This window comes from Meleagris gallopavo, chromosome 4 (genome assembly GCF_905368555.1).
Source record: "Meleagris gallopavo chromosome 4, MGAL_WU_HG_1.1, whole genome shotgun sequence".
Classification (NCBI taxonomy): domain Eukaryota; kingdom Metazoa; phylum Chordata; class Aves; order Galliformes; family Phasianidae; genus Meleagris; species Meleagris gallopavo.
In genome coordinates this window covers 68,017,778-68,033,891 of record NC_139407.1, presented here as the reverse complement: position 1 = coordinate 68,033,891, position 16,114 = coordinate 68,017,778, and the positions used below count along the sequence as shown (strand labels likewise).

Here is a 16,114-nt window from a genome sequence, read left to right as displayed (position 1 = left end):
TTTGTTTCCATGTCTCAGCTGTACCCTCAGTTGGCTCTGCCAAGGCAGATAGTGCTACTTGGCCTTCTGCGGTCACTTGCATTTTTATTAGAAGCTTGATAAACATCTTTGGGCAAAAGGACATAACCTTGTTTTGTTTTATGGTACCTGCCAGAAGTGCTTCTGAAGGCAGCTCTGTGCTACGTGACTGCTCTCTTGCATGGAATAGATGAGTCCACCAAGCTGTGCATTCTGTTCATGTGCAGACCGTCTCTAAGAGCAGTCAGCCAAAATCAGTCCAAACATGAGGATTTTCCTCCTGACCTTTCCAGCTTTTCCCTGAACCTTTGTGCTTATGCTGTTTTGATATGATTCCTGACCACTCCTATTACAGAAAGGCTTCAGCAATGGGTAAATATGAACATAAATGTTGGTTGAAAAGCTGCATTGTTCTGGGTACTATTTCGTACTTAGGTGCAAAGAGTCTCCATTGGGATTACTTTCATAGAATCATAGAACTGTTTGAGTTGGAAGAGACCCTTATAGGTCATCTTGTTCAACTCCTCTGCAATGACAGGGACACCCACAGCTCCATTAGGTGCTCAGAGCCCCGTTCATCTTAGAAGGATGGGATGGATCACACCCTAGATGGACAAGTCTCCTTCATATGCTGAAGGAGCCTAGGGACAAGCTTTACTTTAGTGCTGTGTGGAGAATGTTGTTCTTGCAGGGTGTATTTCAGCTGCAACTGGCTTGATTTGGTCTGAGTTTGTCCATAAAGAGATGAAGGGGGAGAAAGAGGGCTTTTCTCTTTCTCACCCCTGGGATTACTGCCTGTGCCTCCAGTTTTCCATCTCCAGCTGCTGAATTCAAACATCAGCCAAAGGTCTCAGCCTCAGTCCTCGAATGCTTCAAAGGAGGAAGTGCTGTACATTCTGAAACTGTCATCTTGTCAACAAAAAAGCAAGACGAGCACTGCGGCTGGTGGTTCAGTAGCCTGACCTTGAGTAACACGGCTCACCAGCATTAAGTGAAAGGAAACGGCCGCATCTCCACTTCATGTGGTAGTAGGGCAAGTAATGGTTCATAGGTTCCCTTCAGAGTGCCCCTTGTGTGCATGGCCAGCACATCACATCTCCTAGCTGCCCTGCTAGGACACTGTGGCTAAAAGCATCCAAGCCATGTGCTAGAAGTGGCTAGAGCCAGTATGCATGGTCTCAGCCAGCACCATCCCAGCATGTCTTGCACCATCTGCCATGCCCATATGCCTGCAGTTTTGTCCAAGAGCACTCAACACATACCCTGAGCACCACACTAGTGGGCCATGACACAGTCTTCACAGCAAAAAGAATAATACAGTTTTGTGCAGAAAGGCAATGGGGGACCCTTAGGAGAGTCACAGCAATCACTGCTCGGAGTGGGCATGGTTAGTCTGTTCCAGGTGAACAATATTTCTAAGTGGTGTAGATGTAGATTTAGCTTGGAAACCACAAATTGCTTGATGAAGAGGGTGGCTTTGGCAGTAGGGAGATAGTTCAAGTTAATTAGATCATTTGCAGCTTGCTCAAAGGGCGTGAAGGGTTCGTTTGACCTTTTGTGATGAAAAGTCTGATGCCTTGTTTTACAGAATAAAAACCAAAGGTTTAAGCCCTTGCAAGAGCATTTTAGCTTAGTGAATGGGACTGGCCATATGGATAGTTGACCTGCAAGTCCCTCATCTGCAAAGAGAAGCTGAAACAGTGTAATTGACTATCATGGCTTAGTTTTGTTTAGGGGTTTCTGTGTGTTGCCTTGCAGCCAGAGCAGTGGATGGGATTTCCCAGCAGGAGAATGGGAAATGCCCCTGCTTCCCTCTCCTGGGAGCAGCCCCAGCCACCATGGCTTTTTGATTTACAGGTGGAAAGAGAATGTGTATGTGGATATAAAAGCTGGTCAGGAGTCTTCTGGAGGATGAAATAAAACCAAAATCTTACATGAAAAGGTCTGAGCATCTTGGTGGACAGCAAATAGTTCACTGCCCTACAGTATGCTCTGGTCAAGGGGCTTGGACCAGAGAGCTTTAACTTAAAGAGTTTAGTGATTCTAAGATATGTGAGTATATCTGTATATAGATAGTATATGCTGATAGACACATCAGGGGTGATTAGTGTGTGATCTGAGATGCTTCCTGGAGTTATCCATAACACCACTGCAGTGTTCCCTCATCCAATAGTGAATGTGGGGTGTGAGGGAGTGAGTAACTCCTAGTTCTGGTTTCTGATACAGCATCCTAAAGACAGGAGTGAATTTCTCTTCTTGTTTCACTTCTCCCTTAATGCTTCTTTGTAGTTATGCATTATTCTTGTGTTTTGACTAACCTGAAACATGAAATGTTGTCACATCTCTTCTGGGCCTCTTCAATTCAGTGACCAGCCTATGCAAGCACAAGTTCCTATCTAGCACTGGGTCTCAGGGATTTGGAGGGGGAGACTGAGAAGAAGGTGACCCTACCACTTCCCTGGGCAGCACGCTTGATTTTTGCCTAGATTCACTAATCCTTTGCCCTGAGATCAGGGGAAGGTGGTCTTCTTCTACTACATTAAAAATGTAGCTTGACGGGATCATGTACAACATAGAAAGGCATGGCTGGCAGATGAGTTTAATAGGTTCTGGACAATACAATCAGCAGTAGAAATTCGTGGATAATTGTACTTTTCATTTGTGTACTCGCTGACTACAGACATATGTATTTTCCTTTCCAAATGGAAATATCCTAACATTTTTATCAGAAGCCATGCCAAACCTGACTGCTTTCAGACTCAGGGTGGACCCCAGGACTCATCAGTGCTGACTGAAACTCGTATGATGTCTGCCAAATTTTAAAGCTGATGAGAACTCTGGTGCTCTCAGATGATGGCTTCAGGGATATTTAGGGATAAAATGACCTCAGCAAGCCAACTAGAATTAGAGCTTCCTATGTCATTCAGTGTGATGGGTCTATGGGCTGCCTGAATGACAGGGCAGTGAAGTTCCCCAAAACTCAGTTTACCCCAGTATTTGACCAGGAGTTATCAGAGATGAATTTGTAGAAGCTTGAGTTCCTCTGTCTGGATGAGCTGGATAATCTGGGGTCCTGACTGCAAATCAGGCTCCCTGGAAGTCTGAACTTCCAGAAGGGATTTGTAAGGATTGTAAGGAGCTCATCACCACCGTTGCTTGAACTGGCAGTCAAATTCCCTATGGAAATTTGTCTTGTCTGGTGGAAACATCTCCCTGCTTTTGCTCCATCAGAGGTTCACTGCATGAAATGTGTTTTCTGTGAAATGTTCAGTGTTGCGTGATTCTGCACATCCTGATGGAAAAAAAATGTTTATCTGGAAAATTCCCAAACAGCCTGATTGGGCTTAAGTGGTGTGAAGCAGACCTGAGAGTGAGGTAATGTTGAGAAACACGACTGTGTCATGCCATCCATCCGTCTCCTGGGTGTAACCTCACCCCAGACCTGCCTAACCTGTTGCTCTTGGCTAAAGGCTCTGGCTTTCTGCCCTGCTCTGTAGTGAGGAGCCTTATTTCCAAGGCTCCCCACCATAGGGATAGCTTTATCTTGCTCTCTTAAGGAAACACAGCTCCTGTGAGCACACTTCATATATTTGGATGAGAGGACTGGCTTCATCCATGTCCTCCTCTTCTTTAACATCTATTGAAGCATTTAACCACTTTCCAACAGATTATCATGGTGGAAGAGTGATAGGAATAAAGCTTTCTCATGTTGGCAGCCAACTGGTACCAGAGTCTGACCACAAGGTTCAAATCCACATGAAGTCATTGAGTATTATTAAGTCTTATGCATATTGAATGATTTGTACTTGCTCCCCTACTTTCTGTCCCTGTAGGGTGAGTCTGAGGTGGGTAGGGAATTACAGAATCATAGAATGGCTTGGGTAGGAAGGGACCTCAAGGATCATCAGGCTACAATCCCCCTGCAGGGCTGTCAACCTCCACACTTAATACTAGAATAGGGAAAGCCTATGGTCTCCATCCTTGGATGGAAGAAGGGTGCTTCAGGGTTGTCAGCAACCCATATGATGTCCTTAGCAGCTGTGATTTACAGTGGTTTCCTTCTCTTCATACTGTGAATGCTGCTTAGTGACTTGGTGACAGCTGCCCAGGAAGCTGCCCTTCAGGTCTTGCTCCCAAGCCCTCAGTGGTTCTGCAGCATTACAAAATGAGTCGTTCATATTTCATGTTAATGAAGCACTCCTGGCTTAGCTGGCCAGAAGCACCTGCTGGGCAAACAAACATCCCTGCTGGAAAATTCCTGCTGCCTGTGCTCCTCCAGGGATTGCAGGGAGATGCCAGGAGTACCAGTGCACACACTTGAAATTCATAAATCAGTCTTCCCTTCTTCTCTTCCTCACACACTTGACATTTAACTGAAAATTTAGGTTTACCTGCCTCTTCAACATAGAGCACCAAATTGGATGATTGCAAAATTAAAATGAGTTTTGTGTGTGCCTGAAACCTGGGTATCTCCTATAATTGTGTAAGTGCAAGGCTGAGCATTAGGAAGGATGCGGAGGATCAGGACGGTCTTGTAGTCAGGATTTGAGCTGACAATGTCCACATCCTAGAAGCACCCCAGGTGGATAAAAGGCATCACATTAGGGCTGTGAGGCCCTGGCACTGCTGCTCAGAGGAGGTATGGATGCCCCATCCCTGGAGGTGCTCAGGGTCAGGCTGGATGGGGCCCTGGGCAGACTGGTCTGGTGGGTAACAACCCTGTCCACAGCACAGGGATTGACACTGGGTGGGATTTAAGATCCCTTCCAGCCTAAGCCATTCTAAGATTCTGTCATATCTGACAAAAAACAAAAAACAAACAAAAACCAAACCAAAACAAAACAACTTGAATTCTGTCATCCAGACTCTGTCCTACTTGTCAAGTGGCCATGATTACCCCAAACGTAGAGTCTTGTGCTGTCTGCAGTTGTCTAAGAGGTCTAAAACAAGCTCCAGGACTCACCTCCCACAAGAATGCCATTATTTTGGGATGGGGTACAACAAGTGACTCTGCTCCTCTGGGATATGTAGTCTGAACTCTGCAGGAAAAAGTGCTTTTCAGCCTTATGCAACAGCTGCAGATACCTGTGGAGTGTATCCTGGTGCTGCCAAGCCAGCTGTGCACCCACTGCCTCGCAGTGCTGGAGGCAGCAGGCTGACTGAGGGCTTTTCTTTGCTTGTTTTGATCTGTGGTTGCACGTTTGGTGCTGTGCTAGGCAGCACCATGCCCTCTGACCCAGCTTTTAGCAGACATGACACATCTGCTCCTCACAGTCCTGGTCTTGAATAGGAGTCCCCTCCCAAACCACCGAAATCTTTGCTTCCTGTTGGGGTCAGAGAAGCTTTCACAACCTCCTGTGTGACAGCAGTGAACGTGGGGAGAGGTGATGATGTCCATGGCTGCTGCAGCAAGCACACGTCAGGGTGCTGTGCATCCTTTCCAAGAGTGCAGTTGTGGTGCAGAGCTGACAGGGAGGCCACAGGTGAACTGGGTGAAATCTGGATGGTGCTGGGGCTGTTTGGGGGTAAGTGAGTTGTTCTAACGTGGGTCATCTCAGCCTTCTTGCTCCCTTATGGCCATGCAGGTTCCCAACCCTGGCTCCCAGCAAGAGGCAAAGAGGACAGCAGGACTAATCATAGAACATAGAATGGCCTGGGTTGAAAAGGACCTTAAAGATCATCTAGTTTCAACCCCCTTGCTGTGGGCAGGGCTGCCAACCACTAGACCATGAACATCATCCAACGTTAATTCAAATTTTAACTTAATTCAAGAGTTAATTCAACGTGCCTTGGCTGCTGGAATCAAGCCCTTAGCCTGAGCAGGTACCAAAAACTCACATGTGCACAATGACAGCCAGGCAAGACATAGCTCAAACGTATCTCCACGCTCCCCAGTGAAGCCTGGAGCTACTCTGTCATGACTCAGTAATGGCCTCTCATGTATGGGATTTACTAAAAAATTAGCATGTGTTTCTTATTCCCTGCATGCAGCCAGGAGAGGGTTTGGTGCTGGAATGGTGTGCCAGCATCCAGCCACCAAGCTCGTCGAGCTTTCATTCCAGCTGCCCCACTCCACGAGCATCCCAAAGGAAGAAATCCTACAGCTTCCAAGCGCACAAAACCAAGAAGACCTTCTCAGAGTCCCTCCAGCCTCACAACTATTAGCCAGATATTATTTTCTTTCTAATGGAAAAAACATACCATGCAGGCAAGGGATCTGAGCAAGGATAAATCACATCATCGTAACTATATGCCGCAAAGTGCTCTTGCTATTACAAATAAAGGTCAAATGCAAGACACTTCCTGCTACTTTTGCTGACACGTGGCTGCCATTTAATGATTCATAATCTCTACACACAGCTTGGCAAACGGAGGGGATTTTTTTTATAGGCGCTGTTTTCCACTTGTGCAAGCACAACAAAGGACTTAAAGGGCCCTGCTCCCATCTGTGAGCTGTGTGTTTCTACAGGAGGGAACTCGGGCACAAGGGGCTGTAGTCTGCAAAATGGAAAAGTTTGGAGCTATGAAATCTTTATGGATTTTTAAAATGCTTTGTTTCTTTGTATTGCATTGCCCTGTGGAAGGTTAATAGGGCTGAATGGCAGAGGGGGAAAGCAGATGATAGGAAATAAGAAAATTTGGTGGTGTTTGTATAGGGTTGTGGTGGGTTGTGGACTGTTGGGCTACAGGCTGGGCTTTTATTAAGAGGTGGGTCTCATGAGATTAATTGCTCTATCTGGGTGGAAAAGGAAAAAAAATGTGTGTGAACTAAGAGCCTTCCTGTGTGAGGTCTGTGGTTTGCGCAATGCCCCGGCAGCAGGAATCTCACAGTGGCCTTTAAGTACAGTGGCAGTTGTAAGAGATGAAAAAGACCCTTTATTTTTAGGCTTAATGTACTTAGAACCATAGTGTCATACAGGTTGGAAAGGTGCTCCAAGATCCCCAAGCCCAACCCCAACCCACCTCACCATGCTCACTAACCACATCCCCAATGCCACATCTCCATGGTTCTGGAGCACCTCCAGGGACGGTGACTCCACCACCTCCTTGGCAGCCTCTTCCAATACATCACTATTCTTTAAGAGAAGAACTTTTTCCTAATTACCAACCTGACCATCAACTAGTCATTCTTATCTTCAGAGATTTATGCTTAGATTGTGTGGGATCACAATTATTCCATTTGAGACAATTTTTCTCCTTCTCTGGAAAGTGTCTGCAAGATTCAGACAGACATGGAACATCAAGCCATTGAGAGCTGCTGGTTATTTGGGTATTTGGCCTGAATGCAGAAAAGAGGAATGAGTTCCTGAATGCACTTTTACCATTTCTGCATTAGAAATCTATCTCATCTTTCATTTCATTTTTTCAAAATGACCTGATAAGAGAAGTTTCCAACTGGAGATCGGCTGGGACAGATGACCTGAATGTGTGTCCATGAGCAAGTAATTCCATGAAGGCTCATTATTCACCTTTCATGTTTGGCCCACATAATTTCCTTTTGGTAACCTTGTTTTTTTCTCTTTTACGCTCATGGAAAGCTCAGAGTAGTGGTTTGAATTCTACAGTGACTGTGTCTGAGTGAATTCATCGCTTGGTTGGATGGTAAATTCAGTCCAACTAGATGTGTGGTGGGAGTCAGATAGCAGCTAAATGGAATGGAAGAGAAAAAGCTGCTTTGGGAAGGGAGATAGGGGGAGTGAGCACCCAAGAGGGACAGACACCTGCTGTCTGTGGTCGTATTGCCTATCTCACGTTGCCTATGTCAATTATTAATGCTGTTTTGGGGGAGGAAGAGACCTGCATCACGCAATTCACCAAGCACCACTGGCACGCTCAAAAGCAATGAATCACAGATGCTGAGCTGGGCTGAGTCACTTGCATGGACAGAGACCTTTTCATTGAAAATATTCCTTGGTAAACTGAAAAAAAAACCCCAAACAACCCAGAAATTCCATTAAAAATATCCAAGTCTCTTTGGGTATCCTTTTAGAGATGAAAGCACTGCTCTGTAGTGCTTTGCTCAGCTGTACATCACCTTCTCCTGAGGATTTTGTCACAGTGGTGTCTGGGTGCAGCATGACCTGAGGTTTCCAGCTGGCAGAACAAAGGCCCATGGTCATGTTTGTTGGCTGTTTGTTCAGTGTCCCGGTAACAGGACATTGGGCACCTGGAAAATTTGGCACGCTGAACTTGTATTTCACTATCTTGTTATTCTTTTTTTCTTCTTTATTTAATTTTAAGCCAAAAGCAAACTGGGGGGAGATGAATGAAAGCAGAATGCAGTTTTAGATGCTGAGGGAGCACACCAGGGAGGTTAGAACATCCTAAGTGCCAGGGATGGGGTGTCACAGCACATACAAAAGCTGGGTGCCAGCAATGACATTGGTGGGATGTGGAAAGCCAAAGGAGATGAGTCCTCATGCAATGGGTGGCTGAGCTGTAAACTCCTTGCTGAAGATTACTGTGGTTATTGGGAGGTTCAAGAGGTCAATGGGCAAGTGATTGGAAGAGAGATTTGCTGAGATTTCGTGAGTGAAGTCCAGCAGACCCTCAGCTGGTGACTAGGACCTGTACCCAAATCTGATTTAGGGGCCAGATTCCTTCTGGTGCTGCTCACCACCTCTGCATGCCTTTCTGCAGGTGCTGACAGCATCCTCCTTCCCCACCCATGCATACACATTGTGTCCTTATATAATATCCCAGAGCTCTGAATGTCACAGCAGGCTGCCTGTGTTTAACACAAGAAACATTTGTGCCTGCTATTGAAGAGAAATAAGTTGCTTGTGTTTCCCAGGGAACCAACCTGTCAGTCGAGCTCGCTTGACTCCCCTGTTATTAAAATAAAATGTGAAAGAGTAAATGGCTATGCTGCAAATCGTGGAAGGGTAAAATGCAATCCGATGTATTTTTTTATCCAAAATACATACCATTGCAAAAAGAAGGAGGTAAACTGGACTGCTTTTCCAGATGATTTAGGTGCATCATTGTTCCTTCAGATCACTTTTGGGGCTAGCAACGCTGTGTCTTCATGCACAGACCCTGGAGGCTCTCTGTACAGCAGTCCGTGGCTCAGCAGCTATTCCATTATATCTGCATGCAGGTGCAGGGTGTACACTTGTGTTCCCCTGGCCCTTCAGGACTAGTTCCTTCTGTATCCTACGGGTGTATGCAAGCTGTATTTCTTCTCTGTTCTGCTCTGCATCTATTTCTTCTGAGCATTTCTCTTTGCCCCAAGAGGAGAACCTGTACTCCTGATGTTGCACAAGTGATGTGAAGGCTTATCATCGAGATTTAAAGGCTGCGGGTTATCTGCAGGGCAAGCTATTTTTAGGAAGCACAGTACCAGGCTGGCCCATTGCACTTGGCAGCATAGATGTGCAGCAGACAAAGCCCTCTCTGTCCCAGCGCCCTGTGACCTCGATGTGGCCAGGAGCCGAGGCAGGCACAGGCAGACAGAGCAGCACTGTGGAACAACGGGGCCGTTCTGCTCAGAGAAAGCCACCGTGGGCTGGCATCTGCAGGCACCACGGGGCCCAGAACGGAACGCAAAAGGAGAGGTGGGGATGGAAATGGTGACGAAGGCAACGGGACTCTGTTGGCTGGGGTTGGCAGATATATCTACCTTTATGAGGTAACATCCAAACAGATACATCAGCCAAACGTGGCAGTCCTGCTGTCTCCTGCTCGCAGCTAAGAAGCAAAACTGTGACTTTTAGGACTGGTTTGTTGGTTGTTTTTTTTTCCCCACTGTTCTCATTGCAGTTGCTATTGCTTGTGCTTCCCTCTGTTACCTGCTATGCGATGCTCTCAAGCAGGTGCTGCATTGCTATCATCAGCAAAACCTCCCCCTCCCTGACTTCCACACTCAATCCCATCCCTTTGAGTCTGACAGATTTTCATTTCTTAGACTCTTGGTGTTCAGAATAGCTTGAAGGGTTTCAAATTTCATATAAACCATGCTGTCCTGATGACAAAGTGGAGTAGAGATTCTGCTACTGCTTTCACGTGAAGGCAAAGTGCCAGGACAACCTGATGGAGTTGTAGTTGTCCCTGTTCACTGCAGGAGAGTTGCACCAGGTGACCTTTAAGGGTCTCTTCCAACTCAATGAATCTATGACTCTACAAAGAGTGTAAGAAGGATACAGTAGAAGAGTACAAAACCATAAGAGGCTTGGAGAGAAGTCAGTAGTTCAGTCTCATCTCAGCAGCTATGCCCTTCCAAGAATTCATGCAGAGAAGTATTCAAGCCAGCAGAGCAGCTTTCAGGTTGTTAGAAGTTACAGCTTGAGCTGTATCATTCTGGAAATCACCATCCTATAAGGGAATAAAGAATTCCAGGAGTTATTTTCTTACCAGGGCTTGTTTTGTTTCTCACTGTAAAGGTGAGCTGCATGGCTACTCTCCGTCCATCTTGTTTATCAGAATAGGGTGATATTTGTGATGGATCTCCCTGTCACCTAGGCAGCTTGTCAAATGATGGCTGAATAGCAAACATCATAAATATTCATTCCTATGAATTACTATAGCTGTGCTGGAATGACTGGAAGGTCACGAGGCTTTTTAGCAAAGTGAAGCAGCTTTGAAACTGACTGTAGCCTGAATATACTCTCAAAGGGAAGCAGCAGGGTTTTCAGATCCCCTTTGTAGTCTCGGTAAAACCTTTTATTCACTTATTATCAAGGGCTTGTGAGAAGCAGGGGAAACACAGTCACAAGAACTGATACTGTTTGACCTTTGCTCTTCCCCACTGTGTTTTATGATCAGTATTTTTTCTTCAGATAAGACTTCTAGCGGGATTTTGTATTTACTTTCAAATGTTTCTCTCTCCTGTACCGGATGTGATTTTGCTTTTTCTCCTGGGAATGTATGGTTTTTGTTTGATTATTCCACTGTCCCTGAAATGGGTGAATGAATCATGGAAATTCCATAGCATGTATTCATGGAAAGATAATAAAGCAGTATATCTGAGCCCTATCAGTATGTTTGCTTTGTCTACTGTGTCTGGAACAGGTAGAGTGGATTAGTGTCTCTCTAATAAACAAGCCATGGAGAGGATGGAAAAGTCAGATAGACTGTTTAGAATCGTAATGTAATTGTTTAACACAGGCATTTCCAAACTGTAATTCATGTATTACTGGAAGAACACAAACTGCTCTGCCATTGCGTGTTGCCCAATCCAAGGCAGTGAGCCTTGGAGCCAAAAGCAGCAGCCAGCTGCCCTTCTGATAATTATTCCTGGAGAAGAAAATCAGAAAAGCTGTGTTCTATGCTACATATATTTACTTTTGAGTTATATTTAAATCTGAGGGAGTCCTGCAGTATGTCAGTGCACAAGTGGATCCCCAAAGGTACAAGCAGGTGCCTAACTGTTGGCTTGTAACAGAGTCATTCTCTTAAAGTCTACTCTGAATCTCACAGCAAACGTGGGCAGTCTGTCAAGTACATAGAATAGAATCATAGAATGGCTTTGGTTGGAAGGGACCTCAAGGATCATCAAGCTCCAACCCTGCTGCCACATGCAGGGCTACCTCCACATTTAATAACGGACCAGGCTGCTCATGGCCCCATCCAATCTGGCCTTGAACACCTGCAGGAATGGGGCATCCACAACCTTTCTGGGCAGCCTGTTCCAGCACCTCACCACTCCCATGCATCATGCCCTGTGGTTTGTACCAGATAGCTCTTTCCTTGACAGAACAAAAAGCATTAATCAATCCAACAGATCCCCTTGACAAGGCTTCAAGCACCACCAAACCCAAAAGTGCAGATTAATATAGTGCACAGGTATCTCCCCATGCCCCTCCTGCCCACCATGATTAGAATGAGGGGTAATGGCCTTAAGTTGTCCCTTAAGTTGTGTGTGAGGAAGGATAGAAGATTGGGCTATTTCCATCTATCACTGGGAGGCCTTGCTGCGGTGCAGAAAACAACCACACAGAAAGAGACCTTCCAGACAACACCTTTTTCCTTCTTTATGTGGATTAGGTCTCTGGCTTGCTGGTCTTGGCAGTCTCCTCAGGTGTGTTGCACAAGGAGATATTTCTCCCTGGCATTCTGGTTACACTCTATGGACTTTACTCTTTCACTTTGAATTTCATTCACGAACCTGTGGTTCATGGGTTCTTCCCAGGAAAGATGCTCTGCTTGCTTTGAAAGCCAGCTGCTCACAGATCACCAGCTAAGAGCTAATCTCAGAGGCACAAGAAGTGCTTACTTTAGGATTTTATCACATTCCATTGGAACTGCTGCTTCAGTATGCCACCAACATCAGCTGTACCTGTCAAGTCTTCCTTCTTAATACACTAAACATGTTAGCTTTACTTTCTCACAGGTAATTGAATTTCTATGTATCCTCACAACGGCTTGCAAACAGAACCAGAGCTTTCGAGCTGGTGAGCTCTGCTGTCAGATTAAAACTGGAAAATGAGAGTAGAGCCCAGGGGACCCCAATAGCTCTGAGCTGTCTAGATTTAGCTCAAATCCTTCCAATTGCAGCCAAGAGAGCTAACAGCTAGTGCAGTCCTGGAGAATGGTTATTTATTTGCTATGGAGGAAATAGAAGTGCCATTCAGTAGGAATTGGCTCACCAGCTTTCCCAGCTGCTGGATGACTAGCATCTCTCATGGGTCAGCTTCTCCGTGGGAACAGGGAACACCAGTCTGCTCTGCACTGCAGCTTCTCTTTGGCTACAAAGAGACAAGGCTCTGATTAGAGATGGCCCCCCAGGGGCAGGTATTGCTCTATGAGATGCTGAGGAAATCCTGGTATCCCCTCCAGATAGGCACTTCAAGCTGGACCATAAAACTGACCCTATTTCCTCATCATCCGGTCCTGTGGGAGAGGCTGCTCTTTCCAGCCAACATAATCCACCTCGTTGCCAATTCTCTTTCCAGATATAGCCAGTTAAAACAGAGATATGGCTCATTTCCCCGAAATACTTTAATTTGCAAAGCTCTGCTTCCATCTGTAGGAGACCCTGTGATGTGGGGCATGCATGAGAGCACTGCTCTTATCCAAAAGCACCCAGACATGGGTGTGCTGGCTGGGGGCAATCATTCTCATGGCCTGCAGGCTCTGAAACCACATTCCAAAACATATATAAGCAGTGTGTGGCCGTGAACTGCCTGTTGTCCTACACTGGCTGTCAAATACAACCAAGGTTTCTGCATCTGGGTGCTTAAGGAGCCTTGCAGGGATCAATTCCAGACATGAGAGCAGGGGTAAGAGCAGTCATGAGAATGTGAGGTCTGAAAGAAAAGAGCTCACAAGCATAAGTACAGAAGAAATGGAAAAAAATCTCTGGTTGAAGATGGGAAAGCCAAATCCTGTGTTATTCTTGATTTCTCCAGGTGTTTTGGCTGGCTGAACAACCTCACCCCAGTGTTGCAGGTGTGAACCTCAGGCAGGCAGCTGAATGCTGTGCCTGGGGGCAATTTGCATCCACGACTGCTTCCATCTTCTGTTCTACCACAAATCCTCATTCTGTCTGTCAGATATTTCTCACCCATTCTTGGTTACAAACTTTTCTGGGGGAAGGGCTATAATAAAATGTGCTGTTTATAGGGCTGCTGCTTGGAGTTTTACCTCCTGCAGCAGTGGCATGACAGCCATCAAACTGAGAGGCAGGAAAGCCTCATCACCACGGTGAGCTTTGTTACAGGGCTCTCCTGGCTCGTTAAACCCTAATGAGGCTTTTGCTTTCCCCTTCCTTTGGGAGATGTCTGTACTGTGAAGGTTTGTGCCCTGAGGGGAGTGTTTGAATGTATATCCCATAGCAGCCTGGATTCTATCTCTGAGAGGCACTACGGGTTAGTGCTGTGTTACCCAGATCTGTCCTAAAGAAGTACACAAGGATTTATTAAACCCAAGGCTTTGACTTTTCAAAGCAATTTGCAGCACAGGGCTGGCTGTAGGCTGCAATGAGTTTGAGACGGATGTGAATTTCCTTGGCCTGTGCAAGCTGCTGGATGCTTTCATGGGAAGTCACATAGATCATGTTTGCAAGTAGGGACAATACTGTAGGTATGGTGTGTTTGTTTCCAGGCTCAGTTCTGTATTTTGAGCATCAGAAAGCTGCAGAAATGAGTTTTTCTCTGAGCTGAAGGATGCTCTTTGGTTGGGCATCATGGTAAGAATTAGAACCATGGATAGGAAAGTGTCAGAAGAGTTTCAGGTCTCCATTCTGAGTTGCTTGTTGTGCAGGAATGAGATAGAAAGGTCTATCCAGGTGGAAGTACGACCCTTTGGAGGATGATAATGGGGGATAACTGGGAAGATATGAGGAAAACCATAGCTTCCAGATTGGCAGTAGGGACCGGAACAGGTCGCCCAGAGAGGCAGTGGATGCTCCATCCCTGCAGACACCCAAAGTCAGGCAGAATGGGTCTATGAGCACCTGATGGAGCTGTGGGTGTCCCCGTTCAATGCCGGGAGAGGGACCAGATGGCCCTTGAATGTCCATCTGCCCAGGGAGTGATGGGATCACCATCCATGGAGATGTTGAAGAACCATGGCAATGTGGCACTGAGGGGCGCGGTCAGTGGGCACAGTGGGATGGGTTGGGTGATCCCACAGCTCTTTTCCAACCTTTACGATTCTGTGATAAGCTGGGGTGACACTCCAGCGCTGGGTGGTGGAGCAGGAGGACGCTTCACCCCAGCTCCCCTCGGGCCCCTCAGGGCGGGCGGCGCTGAGGAGGCGGAGAAGGAGGAGGAGCGGGGGGGGATCCTCGAGGCGGAGCTGGGGCGGACCGAAGGGGAGGCGGCTGTAAACAGGCCGGCGCTGGTTCTCTCCTCGCACTGCCAGGAGCCGCCGCCGCAGCCGGGCCGGGAGCAGCGAGACGCGGGGAGCGAGGCGAAGCGGGCGGGCGGCGAGAGCCCCGTCCCCTCCGGCACCGCAGAGAGAGGTACCGCTCCCGCCGGGCTGCAGCTCCGCGCTGCTCCCGCTTCTCTCGGAGAAGGGGCCCTCCCCAAAGTCCTGACTGACCGACGAGGTGGATCGGCCACCTGCGGGCCTCCGGGGACGGAGGGAGAGAGCCGCCGCCCGGCGCTGAGGTGGCAGCGAGGGGTATGAGGGGAGCCGCCTCGCTCCATTGCCTCCTCCGCGCTGAGAGCCGCGCTGCTGCTGTGGGGCGGCTGCGGGTGTGCGAGGCTCGGGCTGAGGTGCAGCATCCCCTCAGGGAAGGGTTCACGTGTTTCTTGGTGTTTTTATTCCTGCGCTGTGTCGGTGTCGGTGCTGTCACAGCTCTTGGCTGTGCCTTGGGACCTTGCGGTCGCATCCATTGGACTCCTGTGAGTCGCTCCGTTGTTTCCATCGTCGGTTCAGGAACTGCAGGTTGTGAGGTAGCAAACCTCCAAGCCAAGCTGCTGAGCAATCTTAATCTCAGCTGTCTGAGCACCCCTAAAAATCCTTTCCTTGCTCTGTAGGCGTGCGGTCTCCGATCCAGCTTAAAGTCCAACATAAAGGCAGCACTGAGCCAGCTGCAATTGCCCTGATATATGAGATGCACATGCAGGCTTTACATAAAAGTGAAACCATATGTATCAGCTCCACGTCCACCCTGCTACCTTGCACACAACCATGCCCTGTCCTCAGCTCACCCCACTGATCCACTTTTCCCTCAGCCTGTCGGACATGGTGCATGATCATTCCCGGACTTACCGGACGGGTTTAGTGGAGGATGTGAACTCAGCTCACCAGTAGTGCCTTGCCTTGTGTAAGAATGTTTTCAGCCTTCTACAAATGTTGTTCTATTGACTCAGCGATAACGCTGTGCTCTCCTGGGTCCTTTTCCCTTTTCGGATTGTTAGCTGAACGATTTAGCTAATCTTTTGTGGTGCTCTTGTGGGACAGATGTACGGTGTTTTTCTATGAGTGGCAAAGTCCATAGCTTCAGCTGGTGTTGCATCTTATAAACAGAACTGATTTCCCTTGTCCCCTTGCTCTGCTCTCTGTGGAGTGGGGAACTGGGCTGGGAAACGCACAGATGAGTATTGGCAAAATGATTCTTTGTTCTGACTCAGTTCCTGGATTGTAGCAGAGCTACTCAAATGTTTACGTGGGCATCTTTGGGCTTGGAGGAGCAACTGACTGGTAT

At 47.3% G+C, this 16,114-nt stretch overlaps 1 protein-coding gene across 3 annotated transcripts in view; it reads left to right on the top strand.

Annotated features, from left to right (window-relative positions):
- Nucleotides 1–14,743: 14,743 nt before the first annotated feature.
- SMOX (spermine oxidase) overlaps nt 14,744–16,114 on the top strand; it is a 45,322-nt gene continuing 43,951 nt past the window's right edge. The window contains exon 1 of one of the 3 annotated variants that reach the window (XR_014883267.1): nt 14,744–14,923. The gene's annotated coding sequence lies outside the window, so the exon portion shown is untranslated. The remainder of the gene's footprint in view (nt 14,924–16,114) is intronic. The other 2 variants (XM_085223731.1, XM_085223733.1) reach the window with 2 other exon arrangements.